This window comes from Haliotis rufescens, unplaced genomic scaffold (assembly GCF_023055435.1).
Source record: "Haliotis rufescens isolate VD_foot unplaced genomic scaffold, xgHalRufe1.0.p SCAF_5, whole genome shotgun sequence".
NCBI lineage: Eukaryota > Metazoa > Mollusca > Gastropoda > Lepetellida > Haliotidae > Haliotis > Haliotis rufescens.
This window is the reverse complement of record NW_025964223.1, coordinates 57773498-57798235: the sequence shown is the minus strand read 5'-3', so window position 1 is coordinate 57798235 and position 24738 is coordinate 57773498. Positions and strand designations below refer to the sequence as shown.

The 24738-nt window shown below is 42.4% G+C and overlaps 28 non-coding genes across 28 annotated transcripts; 15 read left to right on the top strand and 13 right to left on the bottom strand.

Moving 5' to 3' along the window:
* Positions 1 to 217: 217 nt before the first annotated feature.
* On the top strand, positions 218 to 289 carry Trnag-ucc. The gene has a single exon. It is a non-coding gene; the product is annotated as a tRNA-Gly (tRNA).
* A 1504-nt stretch (positions 290 to 1793) lies between these two features.
* On the bottom strand, positions 1794 to 1864 carry Trnag-gcc. The gene has a single exon. It is a non-coding gene; the product is annotated as a tRNA-Gly (tRNA).
* A 329-nt stretch (positions 1865 to 2193) lies between these two features.
* On the top strand, positions 2194 to 2265 carry Trnag-ucc. Its single transcript has one exon. It is a non-coding gene; the product is annotated as a tRNA-Gly (tRNA).
* Positions 2266 to 2781: 516 nt separating this feature from the next.
* Positions 2782 to 2852, bottom strand: Trnag-gcc. Its single transcript has one exon. It is a non-coding gene; the product is annotated as a tRNA-Gly (tRNA).
* Positions 2853 to 3769: 917 nt separating this feature from the next.
* On the bottom strand, positions 3770 to 3840 carry Trnag-gcc. The gene has a single exon. It is a non-coding gene; the product is annotated as a tRNA-Gly (tRNA).
* Positions 3841 to 4169: 329 nt separating this feature from the next.
* Positions 4170 to 4241, top strand: Trnag-ucc. The gene has a single exon. It is a non-coding gene; the product is annotated as a tRNA-Gly (tRNA).
* Positions 4242 to 5157: 916 nt separating this feature from the next.
* On the top strand, positions 5158 to 5229 carry Trnag-ucc. Its single transcript has one exon. It is a non-coding gene; the product is annotated as a tRNA-Gly (tRNA).
* A 516-nt stretch (positions 5230 to 5745) lies between these two features.
* Trnag-gcc lies at positions 5746 to 5816 on the bottom strand. Its single transcript has one exon. It is a non-coding gene; the product is annotated as a tRNA-Gly (tRNA).
* Positions 5817 to 6145: 329 nt separating this feature from the next.
* Positions 6146 to 6217, top strand: Trnag-ucc. Its single transcript has one exon. It is a non-coding gene; the product is annotated as a tRNA-Gly (tRNA).
* A 916-nt stretch (positions 6218 to 7133) lies between these two features.
* On the top strand, positions 7134 to 7205 carry Trnag-ucc. The gene has a single exon. It is a non-coding gene; the product is annotated as a tRNA-Gly (tRNA).
* A 516-nt stretch (positions 7206 to 7721) lies between these two features.
* On the bottom strand, positions 7722 to 7792 carry Trnag-gcc. The gene has a single exon. It is a non-coding gene; the product is annotated as a tRNA-Gly (tRNA).
* Positions 7793 to 8121: 329 nt separating this feature from the next.
* Positions 8122 to 8193, top strand: Trnag-ucc. The gene has a single exon. It is a non-coding gene; the product is annotated as a tRNA-Gly (tRNA).
* A 516-nt stretch (positions 8194 to 8709) lies between these two features.
* Positions 8710 to 8780, bottom strand: Trnag-gcc. Its single transcript has one exon. It is a non-coding gene; the product is annotated as a tRNA-Gly (tRNA).
* A 329-nt stretch (positions 8781 to 9109) lies between these two features.
* On the top strand, positions 9110 to 9181 carry Trnag-ucc. The gene has a single exon. It is a non-coding gene; the product is annotated as a tRNA-Gly (tRNA).
* A 516-nt stretch (positions 9182 to 9697) lies between these two features.
* Trnag-gcc lies at positions 9698 to 9768 on the bottom strand. The gene has a single exon. It is a non-coding gene; the product is annotated as a tRNA-Gly (tRNA).
* A 917-nt stretch (positions 9769 to 10685) lies between these two features.
* Trnag-gcc lies at positions 10686 to 10756 on the bottom strand. Its single transcript has one exon. It is a non-coding gene; the product is annotated as a tRNA-Gly (tRNA).
* A 917-nt stretch (positions 10757 to 11673) lies between these two features.
* Positions 11674 to 11744, bottom strand: Trnag-gcc. Its single transcript has one exon. It is a non-coding gene; the product is annotated as a tRNA-Gly (tRNA).
* Positions 11745 to 13061: 1317 nt separating this feature from the next.
* Positions 13062 to 13133, top strand: Trnag-ucc. The gene has a single exon. It is a non-coding gene; the product is annotated as a tRNA-Gly (tRNA).
* Positions 13134 to 14049: 916 nt separating this feature from the next.
* Trnag-ucc lies at positions 14050 to 14121 on the top strand. Its single transcript has one exon. It is a non-coding gene; the product is annotated as a tRNA-Gly (tRNA).
* Positions 14122 to 14637: 516 nt separating this feature from the next.
* Trnag-gcc lies at positions 14638 to 14708 on the bottom strand. The gene has a single exon. It is a non-coding gene; the product is annotated as a tRNA-Gly (tRNA).
* Positions 14709 to 15037: 329 nt separating this feature from the next.
* Trnag-ucc lies at positions 15038 to 15109 on the top strand. Its single transcript has one exon. It is a non-coding gene; the product is annotated as a tRNA-Gly (tRNA).
* A 916-nt stretch (positions 15110 to 16025) lies between these two features.
* Trnag-ucc lies at positions 16026 to 16097 on the top strand. The gene has a single exon. It is a non-coding gene; the product is annotated as a tRNA-Gly (tRNA).
* A 516-nt stretch (positions 16098 to 16613) lies between these two features.
* Positions 16614 to 16684, bottom strand: Trnag-gcc. The gene has a single exon. It is a non-coding gene; the product is annotated as a tRNA-Gly (tRNA).
* A 329-nt stretch (positions 16685 to 17013) lies between these two features.
* Trnag-ucc lies at positions 17014 to 17085 on the top strand. The gene has a single exon. It is a non-coding gene; the product is annotated as a tRNA-Gly (tRNA).
* Positions 17086 to 17600: 515 nt separating this feature from the next.
* Positions 17601 to 17671, bottom strand: Trnag-gcc. The gene has a single exon. It is a non-coding gene; the product is annotated as a tRNA-Gly (tRNA).
* A 329-nt stretch (positions 17672 to 18000) lies between these two features.
* On the top strand, positions 18001 to 18072 carry Trnag-ucc. The gene has a single exon. It is a non-coding gene; the product is annotated as a tRNA-Gly (tRNA).
* Positions 18073 to 19696: 1624 nt separating this feature from the next.
* On the bottom strand, positions 19697 to 19768 carry Trnac-gca. Its single transcript has one exon. It is a non-coding gene; the product is annotated as a tRNA-Cys (tRNA).
* Positions 19769 to 20097: 329 nt separating this feature from the next.
* On the top strand, positions 20098 to 20181 carry Trnal-cag. The gene has a single exon. It is a non-coding gene; the product is annotated as a tRNA-Leu (tRNA).
* Positions 20182 to 24738: the final 4557 nt, after the last annotated feature.

Below are 24738 nucleotides of genomic sequence, written 5' to 3'. Positions count from 1 at the left end.
GTGTCATATGCATTTAAATAGAATTATTTGTTTCCACTACACTGTACATTGCAGACCCGTGACGCATATCAAGTCAAGAATACATTTAAACATTTTTTTAAAAATAAAAATCATTTTGTGACGTAAGCAATTTCGTTTAAAGGCGTGCCTCCAGGCGTGGACAATCAATCAGAGAAATTCATTAAATTGTCTTTTCCGGCTATGCACCACATGGACAGCGTCGGTGGTGTAAAGGTTAGCATGGTTGCCTTCCAAGCAGTCGATCCGGGTTCGATTCCCGGCCGACGCATCTTTTTATTTCAGTAGGGACCGGGAATGAGAAATGTAACCTCAAAGTCCGTCGGTGAAAAGTACAAATGGCACCCTCCAATGATGAATACGCACCGTGTTGGTGTGTGTACATTCCTGTTGACACTTTATATTTCTTTTCAATCACGCTATTAAATGAAATATTGTGAGTAATCGAACGTAGAACTAGCCGTATTATTGCTTAATTGATAGCCCGACACTGTCAATGTAGTTTGCAGATAAGCACCGATTCATGTACAGAACAATGCTAAAATTCGCAGCACATCCCACCCGTAGAAGTCCTTCAAATAGAGTCATGTAAATGCATACATATTATCATTCCAACGGGCAGATGACTATTTTGGGACCCGTTTGTGACCTCACAATGGCACGACGTCATAGAAACGTGACATCACTGACAACAATCGCATTGCGTAACAGATTGAATACAGCTTTCTGGAGACGCGCTTTTTGAGAGTGTCTATTCCTTTTGTTGGCAAGAGGCACAAAAACAATGTGCATCGAGCGGGAATCGAACCCGGGTCACCCGCGTGGCAGGCGAGTATTCTACCACTAGACCACCGATGCTTCACACTCACCGCCTCGTTTCTAAGCTTCTCACTCCTTAGGCAAGAAAGAAGCTGAAAAGAAGGAAGTATTCAAGTGACGTATACATTTGCTCCATATGGATGCAACTGCAGTGTCATATGCATTTAAATAGAATTATTTGTTTCCACTACACTGTACATTGCAGACCCGTGACGCATATCAAGTCAAGAATACATTTAAACATTTTTTTAAAAATAAAAATCATTTTGTGACGTAAGCAATTTCGTTTAAAGGCGTGCCTCCAGGCGTGGCCAATCAATCAGAGAAATTCATTAAATTGTCTTTTCCGGCTATGCACCACATGGACAGCGTCGGTGGTGTAAAGGTTAGCATGGTTGCCTTCCAAGCAGTCGATCCGGGTTCGATTCCCTGCCGACGCATCTTTTTATTTCAGTAGGGACCGGGAATGAGAAATGTAACCTCAAAGTCCGTCGGTGAAAAGTACAAATGGCACCCTCCAATGATGAATACGCACCGTGTTGGTGTGTGTACATTCCTGTTGACACTTTATATTTCTTTTCAATCACGCTATTAAATGAAATATTGTGAGTAATCGAACGTAGAACTAGCCGTATTATTGCTTAATTGATAGCCCGACACTGTCAATGTAGTTTGCAGATAAGCACCGATTCATGTACAGAACAATGCTAAAATTCGCAGCACATCCCACCCGTAGAAGTCCTTCAAATAGAGTCATGTAAATGCATACATATTATCATTCCAACGGGCAGATGACTATTTTGGGACCCGTTTGTGACCTCACAATGGCACGACGTCATAGAAACGTGACATCACTGACAACAATCGCATTGCGTAACAGATTGAATACAGCTTTCTGGAGACGCGCTTTTTGAGAGTGTCTATTCCTTTTGTTGGCAAGAGGCACAAAAACAATGTGCATCGACCGGGAATCGAACCCGGGTCACCCGCGTGGCAGGCGAGTATTCTACCACTAGACCACCGATGCTTCACACTCACCGCCTCGTTTCTAAGCTTCTCACTCCTTAGGCAAGAAAGAAGCTGAAAAGAAGGAAGTATTCAAGTGACGTATACATTTGCTCCATATGGATGCAACTGCAGTGTCATATGCATTTAAATAGAATTATTTGTTTCCACTACACTGTACATTGCAGACCCGTGACGCATATCAAGTCAAGAATACATTTAAACATTTTTTTAAAAATAAAAATCATTTTGTGACGTAAGCAATTTCGTTTAAAGGCGTGCCTCCAGGCGTGGACAATCAATCAGAGAAATTCATTAAATTGTCTTTTCCGGCTATGCACCACATGGACAGCGTCGGTGGTGTAAAGGTTAGCATGGTTGCCTTCCAAGCAGTCGATCCGGGTTCGATTCCCGGCCGACGCATCTTTTTATTTCAGTAGGGACCGGGAATGAGAAATGTAACCTCAAAGTCCGTCGGTGAAAAGTACAAATGGCACCCTCCAATGATGAATACGCACCGTGTTGGTGTGTGTACATTCCTGTTGACACTTTATATTTCTTTTCAATCACGCTATTAAATGAAATATTGTGAGTAATCGAACGTAGAACTAGCCGTATTATTGCTTAATTGATAGCCCGACACTGTCAATGTAGTTTGCAGATAAGCACCGATTCATGTACAGAACAATGCTAAAATTCGCAGCACATCCCACCCGTAGAAGTCCTTCAAATAGAGTCATGTAAATGCATACATATTATCATTCCAACGGGCAGATGACTATTTTGGGACCCGTTTGTGACCTCACAATGGCACGACGTCATAGAAACGTGACATCACTGACAACAATCGCATTGCGTAACAGATTGAATACAGCTTTCTGGAGACGCGCTTTTTGAGAGTGTCTATTCCTTTTGTTGGCAAGAGGCACAAAAACAATGTGCATCGACCGGGAATCGAACCCGGGTCACCCGCGTGGCAGGCGAGTATTCTACCACTAGACCACCGATGCTTCACACTCACCGCCTCGTTTCTAAGCTTCTCACTCCTTAGGCAAGAAAGAAGCTGAAAAGAAGGAAGTATTCAAGTGACGTATACATTTGCTCCATATGGATGCAACTGCAGTGTCATATGCATTTAAATAGAATTATTTGTTTCCACTACACTGTACATTGCAGACCCGTGACGCATATCAAGTCAAGAATACATTTAAACATTTTTTTAAAAATAAAAATCATTTTGTGACGTAAGCAATTTCGTTTAAAGGCGTGCCTCCAGGCGTGGCCAATCAATCAGAGAAATTCATTAAATTGTCTTTTCCGGCTATGCACCACATGGACAGCGTCGGTGGTGTAAAGGTTAGCATGGTTGCCTTCCAAGCAGTCGATCCGGGTTCGATTCCCTGCCGACGCATCTTTTTATTTCAGTAGGGACCGGGAATGAGAAATGTAACCTCAAAGTCCGTCGGTGAAAAGTACAAATGGCACCCTCCAATGATGAATACGCACCGTGTTGGTGTGTGTACATTCCTGTTGACACTTTATATTTCTTTTCAATCACGCTATTAAATGAAATATTGTGAGTAATCGAACGTAGAACTAGCCGTATTATTGCTTAATTGATAGCCCGACACTGTCAATGTAGTTTGCAGATAAGCACCGATTCATGTACAGAACAATGCTAAAATTCGCAGCACATCCCACCCGTAGAAGTCCTTCAAATAGAGTCATGTAAATGCATACATATTATCATTCCAACGGGCAGATGACTATTTTGGGACCCGTTTGTGACCTCACAATGGCACGACGTCATAGAAACGTGACATCACTGACAACAATCGCATTGCGTAACAGATTGAATACAGCTTTCTGGAGACGCGCTTTTTGAGAGTGTCTATTCCTTTTGTTGGCAAGAGGCACAAAAACAATGTGCATCGACCGGGAATCGAACCCGGGTCACCCGCGTGGCAGGCGAGTATTCTACCACTAGACCACCGATGCTTCACACTCACCGCCTCGTTTCTAAGCTTCTCACTCCTTAGGCAAGAAAGAAGCTGAAAAGAAGGAAGTATTCAAGTGACGTATACATTTGCTCCATATGGATGCAACTGCAGTGTCATATGCATTTAAATAGAATTATTTGTTTCCACTACACTGTACATTGCAGACCCGTGACGCATATCAAGTCAAGAATACATTTAAACATTTTTTTAAAAATAAAAATCATTTTGTGACGTAAGCAATTTCGTTTAAAGGCGTGCCTCCAGGCGTGGACAATCAATCAGAGAAATTCATTAAATTGTCTTTTCCGGCTATGCACCACATGGACAGCGTCGGTGGTGTAAAGGTTAGCATGGTTGCCTTCCAAGCAGTCGATCCGGGTTCGATTCCCGGCCGACGCATCTTTTTATTTCAGTAGGGACCGGGAATGAGAAATGTAACCTCAAAGTCCGTCGGTGAAAAGTACAAATGGCACCCTCCAATGATGAATACGCACCGTGTTGGTGTGTGTACATTCCTGTTGACACTTTATATTTCTTTTCAATCACGCTATTAAATGAAATATTGTGAGTAATCGAACGTAGAACTAGCCGTATTATTGCTTAATTGATAGCCCGACACTGTCAATGTAGTTTGCAGATAAGCACCGATTCATGTACAGAACAATGCTAAAATTCGCAGCACATCCCACCCGTAGAAGTCCTTCAAATAGAGTCATGTAAATGCATACATATTATCATTCCAACGGGCAGATGACTATTTTGGGACCCGTTTGGGACCTCACAATGGCACGACGTCATAGAAACGTGACATCACTGACAACAATCGCATTGCGTAACAGATTGAATACAGCTTTCTGGAGACGCGCTTTTTGAGAGTGTCTATTCCTTTTGTTGGCAAGAGGCACAAAAACAATGTGCATCGAGCGGGAATCGAACCCGGGTCACCCGCGTGGCAGGCGAGTATTCTACCACTAGACCACCGATGCTTCACACTCACCGCCTCGTTTCTAAGCTTCTCCCTCCTTAGGCAAGAAAGAAGCTGAAAAGAAGGAAGTATTCAAGTGACGTATACATTTGCTCCATATGGATGCAACTGCAGTGTCATATGCATTTAAATAGAATTATTTGTTTCCACTACACTGTACATTGCAGACCCGTGACGCATATCAAGTCAAGAATACATTTAAACATTTTTTTAAAAATAAAAATCATTTTGTGACGTAAGCAATTTCGTTTAAAGGCGTGCCTCCAGGCGTGGACAATCAATCAGAGAAATTCATTAAATTGTCTTTTCCGGCTATGCACCACATGGACAGCGTCGGTGGTGTAAAGGTTAGCATGGTTGCCTTCCAAGCAGTCGATCCGGGTTCGATTCCCGGCCGACGCATCTTTTTATTTCAGTAGGGACCGGGAATGAGAAATGTAACCTCAAAGTCCGTCGGTGAAAAGTACAAATGGCACCCTCCAATGATGAATACGCACCGTGTTGGTGTGTGTACATTCCTGTTGACACTTTATATTTCTTTTCAATCACGCTATTAAATGAAATATTGTGAGTAATCGAACGTAGAACTAGCCGTATTATTGCTTAATTGATAGCCCGACACTGTCAATGTAGTTTGCAGATAAGCACCGATTCATGTACAGAACAATGCTAAAATTCGCAGCACATCCCACCCGTAGAAGTCCTTCAAATAGAGTCATGTAAATGCATACATATTATCATTCCAACGGGCAGATGACTATTTTGGGACCCGTTTGTGACCTCACAATGGCACGACGTCATAGAAACGTGACATCACTGACAACAATCGCATTGCGTAACAGATTGAATACAGCTTTCTGGAGACGCGCTTTTTGAGAGTGTCTATTCCTTTTGTTGGCAAGAGGCACAAAAACAATGTGCATCGACCGGGAATCGAACCCGGGTCACCCGCGTGGCAGGCGAGTATTCTACCACTAGACCACCGATGCTTCACACTCACCGCCTCGTTTCTAAGCTTCTCACTCCTTAGGCAAGAAAGAAGCTGAAAAGAAGGAAGTATTCAAGTGACGTATACATTTGCTCCATATGGATGCAACTGCAGTGTCATATGCATTTAAATAGAATTATTTGTTTCCACTACACTGTACATTGCAGACCCGTGACGCATATCAAGTCAAGAATACATTTAAACATTTTTTTAAAAATAAAAATCATTTTGTGACGTAAGCAATTTCGTTTAAAGGCGTGCCTCCAGGCGTGGACAATCAATCAGAGAAATTCATTAAATTGTCTTTTCCGGCTATGCACCACATGGACAGCGTCGGTGGTGTAAAGGTTAGCATGGTTGCCTTCCAAGCAGTCGATCCGGGTTCGATTCCCGGCCGACGCATCTTTTTATTTCAGTAGGGACCGGGAATGAGAAATGTAACCTCAAAGTCCGTCGGTGAAAAGTACAAATGGCACCCTCCAATGATGAATACGCACCGTGTTGGTGTGTGTACATTCCTGTTGACACTTTATATTTCTTTTCAATCACGCTATTAAATGAAATATTGTGAGTAATCGAACGTAGAACTAGCCGTATTATTGCTTAATTGATAGCCCGACACTGTCAATGTAGTTTGCAGATAAGCACCGATTCATGTACAGAACAATGCTAAAATTCGCAGCACATCCCACCCGTAGAAGTCCTTCAAATAGAGTCATGTAAATGCATACATATTATCATTCCAACGGGCAGATGACTATTTTGGGACCCGTTTGTGACCTCACAATGGCACGACGTCATAGAAACGTGACATCACTGACAACAATCGCATTGCGTAACAGATTGAATACAGCTTTCTGGAGACGCGCTTTTTGAGAGTGTCTATTCCTTTTGTTGGCAAGAGGCACAAAAACAATGTGCATCGAGCGGGAATCGAACCCGGGTCACCCGCGTGGCAGGCGAGTATTCTACCACTAGACCACCGATGCTTCACACTCACCGCCTCGTTTCTAAGCTTCTCCCTCCTTAGGCAAGAAAGAAGCTGAAAAGAAGGAAGTATTCAAGTGACGTATACATTTGCTCCATATGGATGCAACTGCAGTGTCATATGCATTTAAATAGAATTATTTGTTTCCACTACACTGTACATTGCAGACCCGTGACGCATATCAAGTCAAGAATACATTTAAACATTTTTTTAAAAATAAAAATCATTTTGTGACGTAAGCAATTTCGTTTAAAGGCGTGCCTCCAGGCGTGGACAATCAATCAGAGAAATTCATTAAATTGTCTTTTCCGGCTATGCACCACATGGACAGCGTCGGTGGTGTAAAGGTTAGCATGGTTGCCTTCCAAGCAGTCGATCCGGGTTCGATTCCCGGCCGACGCATCTTTTTATTTCAGTAGGGACCGGGAATGAGAAATGTAACCTCAAAGTCCGTCGGTGAAAAGTACAAATGGCACCCTCCAATGATGAATACGCACCGTGTTGGTGTGTGTACATTCCTGTTGACACTTTATATTTCTTTTCAATCACGCTATTAAATGAAATATTGTGAGTAATCGAACGTAGAACTAGCCGTATTATTGCTTAATTGATAGCCCGACACTGTCAATGTAGTTTGCAGATAAGCACCGATTCATGTACAGAACAATGCTAAAATTCGCAGCACATCCCACCCGTAGAAGTCCTTCAAATAGAGTCATGTAAATGCATACATATTATCATTCCAACGGGCAGATGACTATTTTGGGACCCGTTTGTGACCTCACAATGGCACGACGTCATAGAAACGTGACATCACTGACAACAATCGCATTGCGTAACAGATTGAATACAGCTTTCTGGAGACGCGCTTTTTGAGAGTGTCTTTTCCTTTTGTTGGCAAGAGGCACAAAAACAATGTGCATCGACCGGGAATCGAACCCGGGTCACCCGCGTGGCAGGCGAGTATTCTACCACTAGACCACCGATGCTTCACACTCACCGCCTCGTTTCTAAGCTTCTCACTCCTTAGGCAAGAAAGAAGCTGAAAAGAAGGAAGTATTCAAGTGACGTATACATTTGCTCCATATGGATGCAACTGCAGTGTCATATGCATTTAAATAGAATTATTTGTTTCCACTACACTGTACATTGCAGACCCGTGACGCATATCAAGTCAAGAATACATTTAAACATTTTTTTAAAAATAAAAATCATTTTGTGACGTAAGCAATTTCGTTTAAAGGCGTGCCTCCAGGCGTGGACAATCAATCAGAGAAATTCATTAAATTGTCTTTTCCGGCTATGCACCACATGGACAGCGTCGGTGGTGTAAAGGTTAGCATGGTTGCCTTCCAAGCAGTCGATCCGGGTTCGATTCCCGGCCGACGCATCTTTTTATTTCAGTAGGGACCGGGAATGAGAAATGTAACCTCAAAGTCCGTCGGTGAAAAGTACAAATGGCACCCTCCAATGATGAATACGCACCGTGTTGGTGTGTGTACATTCCTGTTGACACTTTATATTTCTTTTCAATCACGCTATTAAATGAAATATTGTGAGTAATCGAACGTAGAACTAGCCGTATTATTGCTTAATTGATAGCCCGACACTGTCAATGTAGTTTGCAGATAAGCACCGATTCATGTACAGAACAATGCTAAAATTCGCAGCACATCCCACCCGTAGAAGTCCTTCAAATAGAGTCATGTAAATGCATACATATTATCATTCCAACGGGCAGATGACTATTTTGGGACCCGTTTGTGACCTCACAATGGCACGACGTCATAGAAACGTGACATCACTGACAACAATCGCATTGCGTAACAGATTGAATACAGCTTTCTGGAGACGCGCTTTTTGAGAGTGTCTATTCCTTTTGTTGGCAAGAGGCACAAAAACAATGTGCATCGACCGGGAATCGAACCCGGGTCACCCGCGTGGCAGGCGAGTATTCTACCACTAGACCACCGATGCTTCACACTCACCGCCTCGTTTCTAAGCTTCTCACTCCTTAGGCAAGAAAGAAGCTGAAAAGAAGGAAGTATTCAAGTGACGTATACATTTGCTCCATATGGATGCAACTGCAGTGTCATATGCATTTAAATAGAATTATTTGTTTCCACTACACTGTACATTGCAGACCCGTGACGCATATCAAGTCAAGAATACATTTAAACATTTTTTAAAAAATAAAAATCATTTTGTGACGTAAGCAATTTCGTTTAAAGGCGTGCCTCCAGGCGTGGACAATCAATCAGAGAAATTCATTAAATTGTCTTTTCCGGCTATGCACCACATGGACAGCGTCGGTGGTGTAAAGGTTAGCATGGTTGCCTTCCAAGCAGTCGATCCGGGTTCGATTCCCGGTCGACGCATCTTTTTATTTCAGTAGGGACCGGGAATGAGAAATGTAACCTCAAAGTCCGTCGGTGAAAAGTACAAATGGCACCCTCCAATGATGAATACGCACCGTGTTGGTGTGTGTACATTCCTGTTGACACTTTATATTTCTTTTCAATCACGCTATTAAATGAAATATTGTGAGTAATCGAACGTAGAACTAGCCGTATTATTGCTTAATTGATAGCCCGACACTGTCAATGTAGTTTGCAGATAAGCACCGATTCATGTACAGAACAATGCTAAAATTCGCAGCACATCCCACCCGTAGAAGTCCTTCAAATAGAGTCATGTAAATGCATACATATTATCATTCCAACGGGCAGATGACTATTTTGGGACCCGTTTGTGACCTCACAATGGCACGACGTCATAGAAACGTGACATCACTGACAACAATCGCATTGCGTAACAGATTGAATACAGCTTTCTGGAGACGCGCATTTTGAGAGTGTCTTTTCCTTTTGTTGGCAAGAGGCACAAAAACAATGTGCATCGACCGGGAATCGAACCCGGGTCACCCGCGTGGCAGGCGAGTATTCTACCACTAGACCACCGATGCTTCACACTCACCGCCTCGTTTCTAAGCTTCTCACTCCTTAGGCAAGAAAGAAGCTGAAAAGAAGGAAGTATTCAAGTGACGTATACATTTGCTCCATATGGATGCAACTGCAGTGTCATATGCATTTAAATAGAATTATTTGTTTCCACTACACTGTACATTGCAGACCCGTGACGCATATCAAGTCAAGAATACATTTAAACATTTTTTTAAAAATAAAAATCATTTTGTGACGTAAGCAATTTCGTTTAAAGGCGTGCCTCCAGGCGTGGCCAATCAATCAGAGAAATTCATTAAATTGTCTTTTCCGGCTATGCACCACATGGACAGCGTCGGTGGTGTAAAGGTTAGCATGGTTGCCTTCCAAGCAGTCGATCCGGGTTCGATTCCCTGCCGACGCATCTTTTTATTTCAGTAGGGACCGGGAATGAGAAATGTAACCTCAAAGTCCGTCGGTGAAAAGTACAAATGGCACCCTCCAATGATGAATACGCACCGTGTTGGTGTGTGTACATTCCTGTTGACACTTTATATTTCTTTTCAATCACGCTATTAAATGAAATATTGTGAGTAATCGAACGTAGAACTAGCCGTATTATTGCTTAATTGATAGCCCGACACTGCCAATGTAGTTTGCAGATAAGCACCGATTCATGTACAGAACAATGCTAAAATTCGCAGCACATCCCACCCGTAGAAGTCCTTCAAATAGAGTCATGTAAATGCATACATATTATCATTCCAACGGGCAGATGACTATTTTGGGACCCGTTTGGGACCTCACAATGGCACGACGTCATAGAAACGTGACATCACTGACAACAATCGCATTGCGTAACAGATTGAATACAGCTTTCTGGAGACGCGCTTTTTGAGAGTGTCTATTCCTTTTGTTGGCAAGAGGCACAAAAACAATGTGCATCGACCGGGAATCGAACCCGGGTCACCCGCGTGGCAGGCGAGTATTCTACCACTAGACCACCGATGCTTCACACTCACCGCCTCGTTTCTAAGCTTCTCACTCCTTAGGCAAGAAAGAAGCTGAAAAGAAGGAAGTATTCAAGTGACGTATACATTTGCTCCATATGGATGCAACTGCAGTGTCATATGCATTTAAATAGAATTATTTGTTTCCACTACACTGTACATTGCAGACCCGTGACGCATATCAAGTCAAGAATACATTTAAACATTTTTTTAAAAATAAAAATCATTTTGTGACGTAAGCAATTTCGTTTAAAGGCGTGCCTCCAGGCGTGGCCAATCAATCAGAGAAATTCATTAAATTGTCTTTTCCGGCTATGCACCACATGGACAGCGTCGGTGGTGTAAAGGTTAGCATGGTTGCCTTCCAAGCAGTCGATCCGGGTTCGATTCCCTGCCGACGCATCTTTTTATTTCAGTAGGGACCGGGAATGAGAAATGTAACCTCAAAGTCCGTCGGTGAAAAGTACAAATGGCACCCTCCAATGATGAATACGCACCGTGTTGGTGTGTGTACATTCCTGTTGACACTTTATATTTCTTTTCAATCACGCTATTAAATGAAATATTGTGAGTAATCGAACGTAGAACTAGCCGTATTATTGCTTAATTGATAGCCCGACACTGCCAATGTAGTTTGCAGATAAGCACCGATTCATGTACAGAACAATGCTAAAATTCGCAGCACATCCCACCCGTAGAAGTCCTTCAAATAGAGTCATGTAAATGCATACATATTATCATTCCAACGGGCAGATGACTATTTTGGGACCCGTTTGGGACCTCACAATGGCACGACGTCATAGAAACGTGACATCACTGACAACAATCGCATTGCGTAACAGATTGAATACAGCTTTCTGGAGACGCGCTTTTTGAGAGTGTCTATTCCTTTTGTTGGCAAGAGGCACAAAAACAATGTGCATCGACCGGGAATCGAACCCGGGTCACCCGCGTGGCAGGCGAGTATTCTACCACTAGACCACCGATGCTTCACACTCACCGCCTCGTTTCTAAGCTTCTCACTCCTTAGGCAAGAAAGAAGCTGAAAAGAAGGAAGTATTCAAGTGACGTATACATTTGCTCCATATGGATGCAACTGCAGTGTCATATGCATTTAAATAGAATTATTTGTTTCCACTACACTGTACATTGCAGACCCGTGACGCATATCAAGTCAAGAATACATTTAAACATTTTTTTAAAAATAAAAATCATTTTGTGACGTAAGCAATTTCGTTTAAAGGCGTGCCTCCAGGCGTGGACAATCAATCAGAGAAATTCATTAAATTGTCTTTTCCGGCTATGCACCACATGGACAGCGTCGGTGGTGTAAAGGTTAGCATGGTTGCCTTCCAAGCAGTCGATCCGGGTTCGATTCCCTGCCGACGCATCTTTTTATTTCAGTAGGGACCGGGAATGAGAAATGTAACCTCAAAGTCCGTCGGTGAAAAGTACAAATGGCACCCTCCAATGATGAATACGCACCGTGTTGGTGTGTGTACATTCCTGTTGACACTTTATATTTCTTTTCAATCACGCTATTAAATGAAATATTGTGAGTAATCGAACGTAGAACTAGCCGTATTATTGCTTAATTGATAGCCCGACACTGCCAATGTAGTTTGCAGATAAGCACCGATTCATGTACAGAACAATGCTAAAATTCGCAGCACATCCCACCCGTAGAAGTCCTTCAAATAGAGTCATGTAAATGCATACATATTATCATTCCAACGGGCAGATGACTATTTTGGGACCCGTTTGGGACCTCACAATGGCACGACGTCATAGAAACGTGACATCACTGACAACAATCGCATTGCGTAACAGATTGAATACAGCTTTCTGGAGACGCGCTTTTTGAGAGTGTCTATTCCTTTTGTTGGCAAGAGGCACAAAAACAATGTGCATCGACCGGGAATCGAAACCGGGTCACCCGCGTGGCAGGCGAGTATTCTACCACTAGACCACCGATGCTTCACACTCACCGCCTCGTTTCTAAGCTTCTCACTCCTTAGGCAAGAAAGAAGCTGAAAAGAAGGAAGTATTCAAGTGACGTATACATTTGCTCCATATGGATGCAACTGCAGTGTCATATGCATTTAAATAGAATTATTTGTTTCCACTACACTGTACATTGCAGACCCGTGACGCATATCAAGTCAAGAATACATTTAAACATTTTTTTTTAAATAAAAATCATTTTGTGACGTAAGCAATTTCGTTTAAAGGCGTGCCTCCAGGCGTGGCCAATCAATCAGAGAAATTCATTAAATTGTCTTTTCCGGCTATGCACCACATCGACAGCGTCGGTGGTGTAAAGGTTAGCATGGTTGCCTTCCAAGCAGTCGATCCGGGTTCGATTCCCGGCCGACGCATCTTTTTATTTCAGTAGGGACCGGGAATGAGAAATGTAACCTCAAAGTCCGTCGGTGATAAGTACAAATGGCACCCTCCAATGATGAATACGCACCGTGTTGGTGTGTGTACATTCCTGTTGACACTTTATATTTCTTTTCAATCACGCTATTAAATGAAATATTGTGAGTAATCGAACGTAGAACTAGCCGTATTATTGCTTAATTGATAGCCCGACACTGTCAATGTAGTTTGCAGATAAGCACCGATTCATGTACAGAACAATGCTAAAATTCGCAGCACATCCCACCCGTAGAAGTCCTTCAAATAGAGTCATGTAAATGCATACATATTATCATTCCAACGGGCAGATGACTATTTTGGGACCCGTTTGGGACCTCACAATGGCACGACGTCATAGAAACGTGACATCACTGACAACAATCGCATTGCGTAACAGATTGAATACAGCTTTCTGGAGACGCGCTTTTTGAGAGTGTCTATTCCTTTTGTTGGCAAGAGGCACAAAAACAATGTGCATCGACCGGGAATCGAAACCGGGTCACCCGCGTGGCAGGCGAGTATTCTACCACTAGACCACCGTTGCTTCACACTCACCGCCTCGTTTCTAAGCTTCTCACTCCTTAGGCAAGAAAGAAGCTGAAAAGAAGGAAGTATTCAAGTGACGTATACATTTGCTCCATATGGATGCAACTGCAGTGTCATATGCATTTAAATAGAATTATTTGTTTCCACTACACTGTACATTGCAGACCCGTGACGCATATCAAGTCAAGAATACATTTAAACATTTTTTTAAAAATAAAAATCATTTTGTGACGTAAGCAATTTCGTTTGAAGGCGTGCCTCCAGGCGTGGCCAATCAATCAGAGAAATTCATTAAATTGTCTTTTCCGGCTATGCACCACATGGGCAGCGTCGGTGGTGTAAAGGTTAGCATGGTTGCCTTCCAAGCAGTCGATCCGGGTTCGATTCCCGGCCGACGCATCTTTTTATTTCAGTAGGGACCGGGAATGAGAAATGTAACCTCAAAGTCCGTCGGTGAAAAGTACAAATGGCACCCTCCAATGATGAATACGCACCGTGTTGGTGTGTGTACATTCCTGTTGACACTTTATATTTCTTTTCAATCACGCTATTAAATGAAATATTGTGAGTAATCGAACGTAGAACTAGCCGTATTATTGCTTAATTGATAGCCCGACACTGTCAATGTAGTTTGCAGATAAGCACCCATTCATGTACAGAACAATGCTAAAATTCGCAGCACATCCCACCCGTAGAAGTCCTTCAAATAGAGTCATGTAAATGCATACATATTATCATTCCAACGGGCAGATGACTATTTTGGGACCCGTTTGGGACCTCACAATGGCACGACGTCATAGAAACGTGACATCACTGACAACAATCGCATTGCGTAACAGATTGAATACAGCTTTCTGGAGACGCGCTTTTTGAGAGTGTCTATTCCTTTTGTTGGCAAGAGGCACAAAAACAATGTGCATCGACCGGGAATCGAACCCGGGTCACCCGCGTGGCAGGCGAGTATTCTACCACTAGACCACCGATGCTTCACACTCACCGCCTCGTTTCTAAGCTTCTCACTCCTTAGGCAAGAAAGAAGCTGAAAAGAAGGAAGTATTCAAGTGACGTATGCATTTGCTCCATATGGATGCAACTGCAGTGTCATATGCATTTAAATAGAATTATTTGTTTCCACTACACTGTACATTGCAGACCCGTGACGCATATCAAGTCAAGAATACATTTAAACATTTTTTTAAAAATAAAAATCATTTTGTGACGTAAGCAATTTCGTTTAAAGGCGTGCCTCCAGGCGTGGCCAATCAATCAGAGAAATTCATTAAATTGTCTTTTCCGGCTATGCACCACATCGACAGCGTCGGTGGTGTAAAGGTTAGCATGGTTGCCTTCCAAGCAGTCGATCCGGGTTCGATTCCCGGCCGACGCATCTTTTTATTTCAGTAGGGACCGGGTATGAGAAATGTAACCTCAAAGTCCGTCGGTGATAAGTACAAATGGCACCCTCCAATGATGAATACGCACCGTGTTGGTGTGTGTACATTCCTGTTGACACTTTATATTTCTTTTCAATCACGCTATTAAATGAAATATTGTGAGTAATCGAACGTGGAACTAGCCGTATTATTGCTTAATTGATAGCCCGACACTGTCAATGTAGTTTGCAGATAAGCACCGATTCATGTACAGAACAATGCTAAAATTCGCAGCACATCCCACCCGTAGAAGTCCTTCAAATAGAGTCATGTAAATGCATACATATTATCATTCCAACGGGCAGATGACTATTTTGGGACCCGTTTGGGACCTCACAATGGCACGACGTCATAGAAACGTGACATCACTGACAACAATCGCATTGCGTAACAGATTGAATACAGCTTTCTGGAGACGCGCTTTTTGAGAGTGTCTATTCCTTTTGTTGGCAAGAGGCACAAAAACAATGTGCATCGACCGGGAATCGAAACCGGGTCACCCGCGTGGCAGGCGAGTATTCTACCACTAGACCACCGATGCTTCACACTCACCGCCTCGTTTCTAAGCTTCTCACTCCTTAGGCAAGAAAGAAGCTGAAAAGAAGGAAGTATTCAAGTGACGTATACATTTGCTCCATATGGATGCAACTGCAGTGTCATATGCATTTAAATAGAATTATTTGTTTCCACTACACTGTACATTGCAGACCCGTGACGCATATCAAGTCAAGAATACATTTAAACATTTTTTTAAAAATAAAAATCATTTTGTGACGTAAGCAATTTCGTTTGAAGGCGTGCCTCCAGGCGTGGACAATCAATCAGAGAAATTCATTAAATTATCTTTTCCGGCTATGCACCACATGGGCAGCGTCGGTGGTGTAAAGGTTAGCATGGTTGCCTTCCAAGCAGTCGATCCGGGTTCGATTCCCGGCCGACGCATCTTTTTATTTCAGTAGGGACCGGGAATGAGAAATGTAACCTCAAAGTCCGTCGGTGAAAAGTACAAATGGCACCCTCCAAGGATGAATACGCACCGTGTTGGTGTGTGTACATTCCTGTTGACACTTTATATTTCTTTTCAATCACGCTATTAAATGAAATATTGTGAGTAATCGAACGTAGAACTAGCCGTATTATTGCTTAATTGATAGCCCGACACTGTCAATGTAGTTTGCAGATAAGCACCGATTCATGTACAGAACAATGCTAAAATTCGCAGCACATCCCACCCGTAGAAGTCCTTCAAATAGAGTCATGTAAATGCATACATATTATCATTCCAACGGGCAGATGACTATTTTGGGACCCGTTTGTGACCTCACAATGGCACAACGTCATAGAAACGTGACATCACTGACAACAATCGCATTGCGTAACAGATTGAATACAGCTTTCTGGAGACGCGCTTTTTGAGAGTGTCTATTCCTTTTGTTGGCAAGAGGCACAAAAACAATGTGCATCGACCGGGAATCGAACCCGGGTCACCCGCGTGGCAGGCGAGTATTCTACCACTAGACCACCGATGCTTCACACTCACCGCCTCGTTTCTAAGCTTCTCACTCCTTAGGCAAGAAAGAAGCTGAAAAGAAGGAAGTATTCAAGTGACGTATACATTTGCTCCATATGGATGCAACTGCAGTGCCATATGCATTTAAATAGAATTATTTGTTTCCACTACACTGTACATTGCAGACCCGTGACGCATATCAAGTCAAGAATACATTTAAACATTTTTTTAAAAATAAAAATCATTTTGTGACGTAAGCAATTTCGTTTAAAGGCGTGCCTCCAGGCGTGGCCAATCAATCAGAGAAATTCATTAAATTGTCTTTTCCGGCTATGCACCACATGGACAGCGTCGGTGGTGTAAAGGTTAGCATGGTTGCCTTCCAAGCAGTCGATCCGGGTTCGATTCCCGGCCGACGCATCTTTTTATTTCAGTAGGGACCGGGAATGAGAAATGTAACCTCAAAGTCCGTCGGTGAAAAGTACAAATGGCACCCTCCAATGATGAATACGCACCGTGTTGGTGTGTGTACATTCCTGTTGACACTTTATATTTCTTTTCAATCACGCTATTAAATGAAATATTGTGAGTAATCGAACGTAGAACTAGCCGTATTATTGCTTAATTGATAGCCCGACACTGTCAATGTAGTTTGCAGATAAGCACCGATTCATGTACAGAACAATGCTAAAATTCGCAGCACATCCCACCCGTAGAAGTCCTTCAAATAGAGTCATGTAAATGCATACATATTATCATTCCAACGGGCAGATGACTATTTTGGGACCCGTTTGGGACCTCACAATGGCACGACGTCATAGAAACGTGACATCACTGACAACAATCGCATTGCGTAACAGATTGAATACAGCTTTCTGGAGACGCGCTTTTTGAGAGTGTCTATTCCTTTTGTTGGCAAGAGGCACAAAACAATGTGCATCGACCGGGAATCGAACCCGGGTCACCCGCGTGGCAGGCGAGTATTCTACCACTAGACCACCGATGCTTCACACTCACCGTCTCGTTTCTAAGCTTCTCACTCCTTAGGCAAGAAAGAAGCTGAAAAGAAGGAAGTATTCAAGTGACGTATGCATTTGCTCCATATGGATGCAACTGCAGTGTCATATGCATTTAAATAGAATTATTTGTTTCCACTACACTGTACATTGCAGACCCGTGACGCATATCAAGTCAAGAATACATTTAAACATTTTTTTAAAAATAAAAATCATTTTGTGACGTAAGCAATTTCGTTTAAAGGCGTGCCTCCAGGCGTGGCCAATCAATCAGAGAAATTCATTAAATTGTCTTTTCCGGCTATGCACCACATGGACAGCGTCGGTGGTGTAAAGGTTAGCATGGTTGCCTTCCAAGCAGTCGATCCGGGTTCGATTCCCGGCCGACGCATCTTTTTATTTCAGTAGGGACCGGGAATGAGAAATGTAACCTCAAAGTCCGTCGGTGAAAAGTACAAATGGCACCCTCCAATGATGAATATGCACCGTGTTGGTGTGTGTACATTCCTGTTGACACTTTCTATTTCTTTTCAATCACGCTATTAAATGAAATATTGTGAGTAATCGAACGTAGAACTAGCCGTATTATTGCTTAATTGATAGCCCGACACTGTCAATGTAGTTTGCAGATAAGCACCCATTCATGTACAGAACAATGCTAAAATTCGCAGCACATCCCACCCGTAGAAGTCCTTCAAATAGAGTCATGTAAATGCATACATATTATCATTCCAACGGGCAGATGACTATTTTGGGACCCGTTTGGGACCTCACAATGGCACGACGTCATAGAAACGTGACATCACTGACAACAATCGCATTGCGTAACAGATTGAATACAGCTTTCTGGAGACGCGCTTTTTGAGAGTGTCTATTCCTTTTGTTGGCAAGAGGCACAACAACAACCGGGAATCGAACCCGGGTCACCCGCGTGGCAGGCGAGTATTCTACCACTAGACCACCGATGCTTCACACTCACCGCCTCGTTTCTAAGCTTCTCACTCCTCAGTCAAGAAAGAAGCTGAAAAGAAGGAAGTATTCAAGTGACGTATACATTTGCTCCATATGGATGCAACTGCAGTGTCATATGCATTTAAATAGAATTATTTGTTTCCACTACACTGTACATTGCAGACCCGTGACGCATATCAAGTCAAGAATACATTTAAACATTATTTTTTTGATAAAAATCATTTTGTGACGTAAGCAATTTCGTTTAAAGGCGTGCGTTTAAAAAAAACAGAAACATTATAAAAATTATTTTGCGACGTAAGCAATTTTGTTTAAAGGCATGCCTCCAGGCCATTTGTCACCACTTGCCTCTTTCCGTAACCTGCAGGAAGACTCATCCCCCTTTCGATGAATGTTATGAGCGAAAATACGACAAACCAATCAGAATGCGCGTATGATTTTAACTTCTTCGTCAAAGAATCCCTCAGAAATAATTTTTGATTTTACATATGTCTTGCATCGAAAAATATACCAAAGACACAGTTAAATGTGTTCAATCATACTGTATAATTCCGCATGTCCAGCTGTGATTTAAATTGCATCTGAAATATGTGTGATATATGGGGAAATATATGTGAACCATTACGCAACGAGTTGGCAATTGTTATAGGTCTGCCCGTTTGCGCTAAGACGGAACCCGGTCGCAAAATTGACCATGAGAGGGGCACGAGTCGCTATTCGGCTTGTCCCGGAACAACACGAGTTGGTCACGAATGCCTCCAGGCGTGGCCAATCAATCAGATAAATTCATTAAGTTGTCTTTTCCGCGAAGATCACGACCATCCCCTGCAGTCAAAATTAGCTGGGTGTGAACTAACATTTCCCTTCTGTTTTTGTGGATGCATGGTCAAAAGTTGGAATCGTGTCTAATTAATCAGCTGCACACTTTATGTACTCAACAGACACTCTCTGTCAAAAGTTGGATTGCCTGTGTCAGGTATGTTGCGACAGGCAATGGAGTGGCACTTCCTTGTGCCCTTGCTGATGACTATTTCACCAAAAAGAGGGGGCACCCGGGATCGAACCGGGGACCTCTCGATCTGCAGTCGAATGCTCTACCACTGAGCTATACCCCCAACACATATGCTTCTAGGATAAATACATGTAATAAGAATTCATTATTCGCGTCCAACACCAAACAAAACATTGGGGCTCCAACCTTTTTGTAGTCCTATTTCTTACTGGCACATGGAGGTCTGGTACAGTCAGCTCTTGTTTACTTAAATACAATGAACGTTTCACGGTACATTTGTTGAAATGTATATGTGCAATGTATCCGCTTTTTGAGAGGTCCAATCTGAGTTATGACCTTATCTTCAATGAGGGTGGAATGCCTTTTTCGGACCAAACAGTTTATAGCACTCTCACTGGTATACTGTATAAAGGTCCGTACACATCGCCAGCAGTCAGGATGGCCGAGCGGTCTAAGGCGCTGCGTTCAGGTCGCAGTCGGGTTCTCCCGGCGTGGGTTCGAATCCCACTTCTGACAATCGTTTTTTCCCTCTTTCAAACCTTTTTCCCTATTGTTTCTCCATCCGCGAAGATCACGACCATCCCGTGCAGTCAAAATTAGCTGGGTGTGAACTTACATTTTTTTTTGGGCTCCAACCTTTTTCTGTCTTAGTTAAGGTCGCAGTCGGGTTCTCCCGGCGTGGGGTATACCCCCAGTCATATGCTATATATGCTGTATGTCATAGCAAAGAGGTCAATAAATGAGCATGATCAAAGGAGAAAAAAATCATCGCACCCAACGCCGTTAATTCAAATTATTATATTACATTTATATTGATCGTCATATAAATTAAATATTTCATTAATAATTAATAAAGAAGATTTATAACACAAAATATTGATAGTCCATAAAAAGAACCAATCACCGCTTGTTGTGTCTTTACTGCCTTCGTTGCCACAGGTAACCAGACAACTGGTTATATGTAACCACGACTCTTCTCGGGAACGACGATTTTAATAAGAGAAAAACATTAATAGTGTAATTTACAATAATACACGATAGTGCGAAATCACCTGCGAGTACATGTTCACGAATGCACACTCTTGCGTGCTTTCTTTTGATAGATATAATTATAGTCCTTTCGCTAGCCTCCGGGTAAAACACACTTTTGTTTCACAGACACAGACCGCGGTTGCACGTGAAATGCATCTTCCCGAGGCAAGAGAGTTAACTGACTATAAAAGTCCAGTTTCCACCCTTGCCGAACTAGGCTTGGAATATGGAGTTACATTTTGGCTGGACTAACGAGTCTATGCATAGTCCAATCAAAATAGCGCACCGAAATCGAAATCCGGTTCGTAAACTGTCGTGCAGATTTTGGTCGATTGCAGGAATTGCAAAACATGTGCAGCACCAATTCGTGGTCAGCAGATATTTTGCAAATCTTTTCATGTTTTTAGTTAAGGTGCTCACGCGATTTGATGCATTTCGTGATATAAGACCCGTTTTATCACAATATAGATCTTGATTATCGATCAGATCGCCCTGACTGGGTCCCACCATTTTGTGTGAAGCGAAAGCAAGTGATACGAGAGGTGGAATCTGATTGGTCCGTAGACGAGGCTGAGAAGTGGCATAACTGGTAATAGGCACTGGTGGCGCTACGATCGAGCCCAGTAATTCCAGCCTAGTTCGGCAAAGGTGGAAACTGGACTTTTAAAAGTCAGTTAATTCTCTTGCCTCGGGAAGATGGTGAAATGTGACTGAACGCGCGTGTGAAGTTGATGGAACAATGTATCCGTCTGAGCTGCTCTGGTTATATTGTCTCTACTGGGAAATTTAGTGAAAGGACAATAGGACGACGAAAAAGCTGATTTTATTAATTCTTCTTTTACTTTAGAAAAGATAAATGTGACCTGTGAAATGGATGTTGTAGACAGTACCAATTCAGCTGCATACAGGTGGTCTGTCGTTTATATCGAGTCTGGAACAGACAAATCAGTGGTTCATACCATGAGTAACGATTAACACCGGCAGGGCACGATAACACGAACAGCTAGGGTCACATATAGGGAATGTCACCCGAGTGTCTTTTGAAATCAAATATATCAACACGAGTTGATAAAAGTGGTACAATTCCGAGGCTTGCCGTGTTGATATATTTGATGTTAAAAGACACGAGGGTGAGATTTTATTTATCATCCAACATCATTCTTCCAACTTTTTCAATTTGTAGACAGTAATTAGCAGTGTCTTCCGTGTAATAAGTACTGCTAACAGCTTCAGTAGCAGAGCCATTAGTAATGTCATTTGATTGTGACGCCACGGTAACCAGTGATGTCACAATGGTCTGCAAAGCATTGTGATGTAATTCATTGCAGCGATATCTACAGTGTAGATATCGCTTGATCTCATCCAAGCCATATCTCCTGTGGAAGCCAGTTTGGGATGATAAATGGTATGTCCTTCCGATTCACATCAGTTGGGTATAAGACCCGTGAAGATTCCGGGGTAGAATAGGTCTTCAGCAACCCATACTTGCGGTAAAAGGCGACTATGCTTGTCGTAATAGGCAACTAACAGGATCGGGTGGTCAGGCTAGCTGACTTGGTTGATACATGTCATCGATCCCAATTGCGTGGATTGGTGCTCATGATATCAATCACTGGATTGTCTGGTCCAGACTCGATTATTTTACAGCCCGCCGTCATATAGCTGGAATATTGCTGAGTGCGGCGTTAAACAACAAACAAACAAACAGTTGGGTATAACGACAAGCATTGGGATCCTGTATGGACCAGGAGTCTTTATTATCTCTTCCATCCCGATTAAAACACGAAGTCGTGCCTGAATGAGATCGGCTGTTTTTAGAGTGGGCTTTCCCGTAAAGTATTAAAACTCGTACCACTCGTGTACAATGTTCTATAATTTATATGCTAACATAGACATGCAGACTTTCTGTTCAGTCGCGGTAACCTCGTAATCAATATCGCAGCTGCCCTGTTAGTTTGTCAGTAAATTTGATAACGCCTCACCATCTGTTGCGACGCGTCATTCGATACTGTCAGCAGGCACTGACTTCAGCTGAAATGAACATAGAAACCTTGTCTACGGACAATAAGGCGGCCGAAATAGGCAAAGGTCACGATAACTCACATTATCAAATCTACCTCTGAAACCAGATCTGCTGGGATCGAGACAAGCAAAACAGCACACCCTGAGCAAGTGCTTCGAGTTTATGGTCTAAGGGAGACAACTCGTAAAATTAGCACATTCCCATCTTTTCTGGTTGACACAATTGCAGTTGTGTTTGTTTGGCTGAGGGTTCAAATCCATACTGCACGGTTGCACCATTCAGTCGGTTTTTGTGTTAAATGTAATTATTGTCACATTGACTGATGTTGCCATGTAATAACTAGCTTGGCCTTTCATTTATACCCTGTAGCCGCAAAACGTCAGCGCCAGAGAATAACCAGTCTTGATTATCCGACGAAACAGATTTCATTGGGCGTAAAAGGAAAAATAACTTCATGAATGGATCACTAAAGTAGGGGATGTCAGAGGGGCCCCATTATGCTCGCATTCTCGCTTTACAACCTCGTTGTGTCAAACTTTGATGTGTCGAATTCACGGTTGACTCGTACTCACTTTCCTCCTTCCTATTTATCATCATTTATACTTGGATTTGTTGAACTGGATGTGTAAAATTACCGGTAGTATCGAACTCATTAGGGAGTCCCAAGTATCTAAATTAAGTATAAAAGTCCCCCGATAATTCGAAAAGCTCAAATAAAACATAACACCCACTCTTGCTTATCTTTAAACTTTCAACTCACTTCACACACAATTCACTGACCCCATACGATTGCCGCAAATACATCAAAGCCAGGATGCTGTCTAATAATATGCCAGTATCCAATTGAGCCCAATAAAGACACACCATCATCAAAGGCGCAAGCTGATTACTATATACACATCTGCAGCAACAAACTGAAGTGTTGTCATGTGACTGCCGTTGACACGTGTAAATTGGGAATTACAGATGAAGATTTATTTAGTGAATCTATTGTTCGAGCAACGCCGCCGATCCTGACGGCGAGCGTGAGAAATCGATGATACACCTGGGTTCCCGGTCTCTTCAGAACAAGCAGCATGGACGACGAAGAAGAAGAAGTTTATTTCTTGTGAATAATGGTGGTGAAATTGAAAAGTTGACAAACGAGACATATATACAAAGTCATGAAACAATAGCTAGTGGAGCATTGGCAGTCTACATTTTACATACATGGTCGTAAGAGAAGAGATTTATGACAACGAGTCATCAGTGAAACAAAATTTCAGTATTCGGATATTTGCAATAATATTATGGGAGATATTTATGTCTTAAATGATCCAATTCATGGCATTCTAGTATAAACTGAATTTCATCAGCAACTTTAAGTTTTCAGAGATAGCAAAGCCTATCTTCCCTATTGAGGTTATACCATCTACCAGTTTCTATTCTGAGTCGGTGGTTCGGGTTTTAGTTGGCCAAATGCGTAATGTTTGAGGTTAATACAATGAATGGTCTTCTCTTGAGGGTATATCTTTATACAAATTATAATATTGTCCTTTGGGGAATTAGACCCGTGAAGATCCGGGATAGAATAGCTTTTCAGCAACCCATACTTGCCGTAAAACGCGACTATGCTTGTCGTAAAAGGCGACTAACGGGATCGGGTGGTCAGGCTCGCTGACTTGGTTGATGCATGTCATCGATCCCATATTGCGAAGATCGATGCTCATGATATCAATCGCTGGATTGTCTGGTCCAGACTCGGCGTTAAACAACAAACCAACCAACTTTGGGGAATTAACTGCACTTATCTTCCAACATTGTTGGAATTGATCTATAAGGACAGTTTTGACGTTAGCCTTTACTTATTGAACACTGGGGAAAGCCTGAGACAGCCAAATGGGATTCAGACCTGTACTTTATAAAATAAGTTGGATTTCATTTACAAGTGGAAACTTAACTCAAAGTAGGCATTCTGTAGTTTCAACAGGTTCGTACATTATACCTGATAATTTGGTTTCTTTTAGAACTAAAGTACA